Source organism: Nicotiana tomentosiformis, chromosome 5 (assembly GCF_000390325.3).
Source record: "Nicotiana tomentosiformis chromosome 5, ASM39032v3, whole genome shotgun sequence".
In the NCBI taxonomy this organism is placed as follows: Eukaryota; Viridiplantae; Streptophyta; class Magnoliopsida; order Solanales; family Solanaceae; genus Nicotiana; species Nicotiana tomentosiformis.
Window position 1 is genome coordinate 83,600,139 of NC_090816.1, and position 6,935 is coordinate 83,607,073.

The 6,935-nt window shown below is 36.7% G+C and overlaps 1 non-coding gene across 1 annotated transcript; it reads right to left on the reverse strand.

Moving 5' to 3' along the window:
- Window positions 1–6,235: 6,235 nt before the first annotated feature.
- LOC117277288 (small nucleolar RNA R71) lies at window positions 6,236–6,342 on the reverse strand. The gene has a single exon (XR_004507564.1). It is a non-coding gene; the product is annotated as a small nucleolar RNA R71 (small nucleolar RNA).
- Between the last annotated feature and the right edge of the window lie 593 nt (window positions 6,343–6,935).

Genomic DNA, 6,935 nt, shown 5'->3' on the forward strand with positions numbered 1-6,935 from the left:
TATGAAAAGGATAAATCCAACATCTTCTCTCTTTAAAAGGAATATTATATCTCTTCAGGAATCTTTTTCTAATTGCTTCAAAGTAAGAAGTGGTTATAGCTGTAATTCTACTAGTTGAAATATCTGAAGAGGGGGTGTATAAATGAACCATGTCAATCCATCCTAACTAATTGGAGCAATTGAACTTCAAGATAGAAGAGCCATTGTTTTCTCTTGAATCTGTGAGTAGCTGGACTACGGTATTTCTATACGGGAAATTCATGACATGAGTGACAACATATAGTAGGAATTGATAAATTTTTGGCCAAAGATTAGGATTAGCAACTCAAGTCCAAGAAGAAAAGGTATTGTATAATCAAATCCCAAGAAAACCGACAGAGAATATTTTGCTTCTATATTAATGCTTAAATTAGGCTAGCATTTGGACATAGATTTGGTTGAAACTTGAAAAATAAATTTTTAATATTGTGTTGAAAAATAATTTTTGAAAGTTAAAGTTGTGTTTGTACATGCATTTTATTTGAAAAAATAGTTGAATTTTTGTGAGTGAAAGAAAAAACTACCCTAAACTAGTTTTAAAATTATTTTCAAAAACTGATCACTCTCAACTTATTTCTCGGTTCTCTCTATTCCATGAACAAACAGTTTTTCCAATTTTTTTTTCAAAACAAGATGTCAAAATATCTGGTTAAACGGATTCTAAGTATCTCTTAAAATGATAATTATATACTCTTCCTAAAACCAAAGATGAAAAGCTCCACTATCGTAAACGTTTTATTGGAAACCATTATTTAAAAGCCATCATCATCACTTTTCACTACAGATACTTACACCATTTTTTCACACTCAATTTATTTCTTGGTTCTCTGTTTTCTCTCCAAAACCTATCCAAAAGAATCATCACGCTTAAAATCCAACAAGACAACATTGTCTGATTTTTTCTATCTTGGGTTAATTTTAGCTGCTTCTTCTTTTCGTGAATTTGACTGAGGTGTTATGCACTATGATACACATGATAAGAAATCTAAAATTGTGTTATACACTAAGACATACAATATAGAAAAATAAAGTTAGGGGTTGATTTTTAAATTCAAGATTAATTAATTCTACAATTCAATATTATTTTATCCTACATTGAGGATGTGATAATAATTCTGGGATTAATTAGTCCCGGAATAAATACTAAAATGACAAAGATGCCATTTTCCAAGACTATTCTCCCAAAGTCTTTTAAAAAATCAAAGGTTAAAATTAAAAATAAAAGTTTATTCCAACTTATCTAGTATACACCAAAAATATATTTATATTATACCCTGTATACCTTTTTTTAGTCCAATGAACCAATATCTTCCAATAAAAATATATTCACTAAATAACCTCGTCGTTATTTAATCTTCATATTATAATCCCATCATTATAATCCCTACATAACTTGTTACCCTATCAAACAACTTTTGTCACGCCCCAAAACTCACCATAGGCCGTGATGGCGCCCAACGCTGCCGTTGGGCAAGCCAATCATGAAATCAACACGCTAATAGATAATCTAAAATACACCTTGAAAATAAGTAATAAAATAAATAACTGAAATCATTCGTTTTCATAGAAAGGTATTGATAAAATATTAAATGTTTAAACGGGATCGAAATATAAATTAAATGCCATCACAGAATACCACCAAGAACAGAATCTAAATCCTTAAAACCCGATGTCACGAGTACTTGAGCATCTACTAGGAAGTACAATACTAATACAACATATGTTTGGAATATAAAATAGACAGGATATAGTAATGGAAAAAGATGCGGACTCCGTATGCTGCGAATCGTAATATGGAATGCAGTTCACCACAAAGTCTCCTCAGCAATTGCGCCTATGCGCCAGGGTGACCACCAATGTACATGTCTCAGTACCTGCACAACTAGTGAAGAGGTTTAGTATGAGTACATAAATTAACGTGTACCCAATAAGTATCTAGCCTAATCTCGAAGATGTAGTGACGAGGGGTCGACATCAACACTTACTAGTGGTCCAATAATTAAAAATAAAAGTAGACATGTATGAGGCATAGTAGGTAAAAGCAACGAAACAGATATATGTGTATAACACGATCCTTAACAGAAGAGTAAATACGAAATCCTCAATTACCAGATACTACACCGAATGGAATACAAAATGGTAATCACCAGATAAAATATCACATGTCAAGTCAGAAGAACTCATAAGTCCGCTAACTCCTTATCGAATATTATGCATGATTCTGCCAAGGCGAATGACCCGAATATTACGCACGATCCCATAAGAGTGGTGGTACAATATCATGTCGTGGCGTACAGCCCGATTCCATGAGAATATATTAAATTATACTGCCAAGAATAATTTAAATAATACAATTTAAGCATAACGTGAGTCTAAGCCTACCTGAACATAATCAGGAATTCTAGCATACGCATGGACACTCGTCACCCCATACGTGTGTAGCTCTCATAGCACGTAGCACATAACAAATTATAATGATTCAACCGGTTGTTTTAAGCATTTGAACTTCGCTCGGTGGTTTGAGGGCACGAGTAGCTTTGTATGATGTATTATGACTTGTGTGTATCGTCAGTTTTGGTTTTCGGGCTTTTCAAAATTAGTTTGGATGAATTAATTTCATGTTTGAAGCTTTAAATTGGAAGAGTTGACCAAATTTGACTTTTGTGTATTTGACCCTGGATCTAAGTTTTGATAGTTTCGTTAGGTCCGGATGATGATTTTGAACTTGGGTGTATGCCCGGATTTGCATTTGGATATTTCTAGAAGGTTTCAACACTAATTGGCGAAAGTTAGAAATTTGAAGGTTTGGAATGTTCATAAGTTTGACCGAGAATTATATGAGATTCGAATTGTTGTTACGGGAGTTGGAATAGGTTATTTATGTCATTTGAAACTTGTATGCAAAATTTGGGTTCATTCTGGATTGGTTAGGCTTGAATCAGACGCTTAGTTCGAAGTTTGAAGTTTATGAACTTAAGAGATTGACCTTGATCAACGATTCGTGGTTTTGATGTTAATATGTCTGATTTGAGGCCTTGAGTAGGTCTGTCATATGTTTTGAGACTTGTCGGTATGTTCGGACGAGGTCCCGAGGGGCTCAAGTGAGTTTTGGGGTGGTTTCAGATCATTTCTAGGCCATTTATAGTTGATGTTTTCTGCTACAGCAGTGTGCATCGCAATCACGGACTTTGGGTTGCATTCGCGAAGAGAAAAATGGGAAAAAAGGGCATGTGAATCATGTTCGCCAAGAAAGCTTCGCGTTCGCGAAGAAGAAATTCTACTGTCGCTGACCCGATTTTGGAAGCTTATATCTTGCAATCTATAAGGAATTCAGAGATGATCCAAAATAAAAGTTGTATCCTTTGGTGCCTAGTTTTCAGAAATTCAAACCGTCTGTCATTTGGATTTTTGTACAAAAAGTTATGACCATTATACTAGAGGATGTCTGAAAGAGTTGGGCAAGCTTGTTGGTTATTGCTACGAGTATGCGAGTTGTGTGGTGTATCATGTGATTACATCTTGGGTTATGGTTATGGCTTGATATAGCTTGTTTGGACTTATACAGTGTGTAGATGCGAGATTTGGGTCTTGTAAGGAATTTCGAGTGTTAGAAATTGGGTTTTAAGGCTTACGAACTAAGGTTAAAGTAATGATCTTCAGTTATGTTGTGTTATCAGGCTTACATGGATTGGGGTGACATGGGATCACCCCCGGGTATGTGCATGGTAAGGTTACATGGTGATTTGATGGCTTTGGAACGACTCTAGACATGTTCGAGTATGAACGTATGTTTAAGTGGGAGAGGGCATGAGTAGCTCCGTATGATGTATTATGACTTGTGTGTATCGTTAGCTCCGGTTTTTGGGCGATTCAAAATTAGTTTGGAAGAATGAATTTCATGTTTGAAGCTTTAAGTTAGAAGAGTTGACCAAGTTTGACTTTGTGTATTTGATCCCGGATTGGAGTTTTGATGGTTCCGTTAGGTCCGGATGATGAATTTGGACTTGGTGATGGTAGGCTATAATTACGTGTTTTATTCGCTTCTTGCACTTTAATTCATTGCACTTTATTTGTGTTTGAGCTTTAATTGGTAGTGTTTTGCACTTATTGTATGTTTTATGCCTTCTAGGAGTGATTCCAAGCTATGTAGATGTTGTAGAGCTGAGTAAAATCACAAGGGATTAAGCCAGGATCGTGTTCGGGGGTCGCGGACCAAGTCTGGGCGTCAAAACTCAAGCAAAAAGCAACACTCTGAGAATTTTGCACTACTGCGACGCGTGGTGCGCCGCGATAGTGCAAATCCTACTGCCTGACAGATGTTGAGCTCTCTGGATTTCTCCACTAATGCCCCGCATAGCGCGTCATCCCATGCGGTGCGCCTGTGTATTTTTTACAAAGGGAATATCCTACTTCAGCTAGGAAAGGGTGATTTCGTCTGGGCCCGACCATACTTGATATAAATATATGGAAAACATTATTTTCTGAACTTTTGACATACTTTGGACCTAAGGAGGAGTTTGAAGAACACAAGCACAAGGATTTCATCATTCCTTCCTCACTCAAGACCCGAGTTTGGATTGAATTTGTGTTTTTCTATAATTTAAATTTATTTGTGATGAATTACTCCATATCCATGGAGTAGTTCAAGTTAGAGTTTGATAGATTTGGTGTATTGATGATTGTTTGTGGATAACTCTAGTTTTATGTATTGAATCATTTTTGGATGAAATAATTGTTGCATCTATAGTCACTTGTTTATGTAATCAAGAGAGGCATAACTTGTGATATCTTTGCATTATATTGTTGATTGAGTTTAGTAATTCTTCTTAGTAATCCAAAGAGGCTAGTTGAATCATTGATTAAACCTAGTAAGGAGAATAATCAAAAGAGGTTTTCCTAAAGACCAATCCATCACGCATTCTTGCATATCTTCATGTGCTTAAATTTGTTCATCTTATGAGGTTAAGACTTAATCGAGAGAGGAGTTTTTGCTAAACGTTTGAACTAATAATTGAGTGAATTCGAGAGACTCACTTGAATATTAGAAGTGAATTATCTAGAGTTAGATCCCGAGCAATTATCTTGCACTTATCTCATCAAAAACCCTATCTTCTCCCATTGATAGCCTTCTTTGCTTATTCCTTGTTGCGATCGTCATTAGTCAATAGCTTTAGATTCTTAGTTAATTTTAGTTAGACATCTTATAAATCTCAGTTGTTGATCATCTTGGATAGCAACCAAGCTAGAAACTATGAGAATACTATTTAAATCCAATCCATGTGGGTATGATATTATATTATACTATATTTGATTAGCGAGCAGAATTGAAGTGTGTGTTTTGCGATCGTCAAATTTTGGCGCAGTTGCTTGAGATTGGAAATCAATAGTGTTTGAAATATTTTGTAGTGCTAATTCAGGAATTGTTTCTTTTTATTTCTATTTTCTCTTTTTACGCTTGGTGTTCATTGACTGTGCGTAGGTTACAAGTTTAGATTGGTGCATGACTCGAGCTTCTGCGAAAGAAGTGCTACCATACGAGCTCGAGATAGAAAAACAACTGCGACAACTGAGGAAGGAAAGAAATCTCACCGAGACATCAGAAAAGGTTGGGCAATCCTCAACTAAAGAACTTATGGCTTGAAATGGTGATGATAATGTAGATTTGGCTGCAAGGGAGGCAGCACAACAACGAGAAAAATCTACACGGGATGCTGAGGAAGCAGCTATCAGAGATGCACAGATTATCTATGAAGAAGAGAGGGGCCGGAGAATTGCTCAAAATCAACCCTTAGTTGCAGACCAGTTCGGAAATATAGCTTCCATGCCTGGGAGATCACTGGGCAATTATGCTAGACCAGTCTACAATCAAGGCTTATCAAGTGTTAGACCACCTCCAATTGTAGCTAACAATTTCGAGTTGAAGCAAGGGTTTCTTCAAACCATTCAGAATTTTTGTGTTTTTAGAGGAAAGATGAACGAAGATCCAAACACACATCTAATGGACTTCCAGGAGATTATGAACACTTTTCAATATAATGGGGTGTTACAAGATGCAGTGTACTTAAGGGCATTCCCCTTTTCACTTAAAGATGAAGCAAAGAAATGTCTTTGAAGCTTGCCCACGGGATCGATTAGAACATGGAAGGAGATGACCAGAAAATTCCTTGATAAATATTTCTCCTCAGCTAAAACGGGCAAGTTTAGAAGAGAAATCCATAACTTCTGCCAGAAAGAGACTGAAACTGTGTTTGAAGCATGGGAGAGGTTTAAGGAGATTGTTAGAAAGTGTCAACATAGTGGGATTGAACTCTGGATGTAACTCAAGGACTTTTGGGATGGATTGACACCGGCCACGCGTAGAACATTGAGAAATGCAGTTAGAGGCCCTTTGATGAAGAAGACTCCATAGGTGATAGTTACAATTCTTGATGAGTTATCTGAAGATACTAATCAGTGGCCCTCTGAGAGGGCTGAAAGAAGAAGATCAACTGGTGTTCACCAAGTTGATGCTAATACATCTGTGCAGGTACAACTTGATACAATGGCTAAAGAAATACGAAAGCTGAGCTTAGCCTCGATACAAAATGAGCCTCATGCAGCTTGTGATATATGTGGAAGAGGACACCCTACTCACGAGTGTCAAGCCTCAACTGAGGAAGTGAATGCTGTGGGAAATTATAATTTTAATGCAATGGGTCAGAAGAACCCCGATTTTTCATAGAGTTCGCCTAGGGATACCGCTAATGCATGGAAATAAAACAACCCTAGATTTCAAGGAGAAGGAGCTCCTGGTTTTATGAATTAGCCGAGGCAGCAGTTTCAACCTCAACAGGCCAATCAGCCTGGTGTAGAAGATCTCATGAAGGCCTTCATTGTAAATACTGATGAAAGATTTG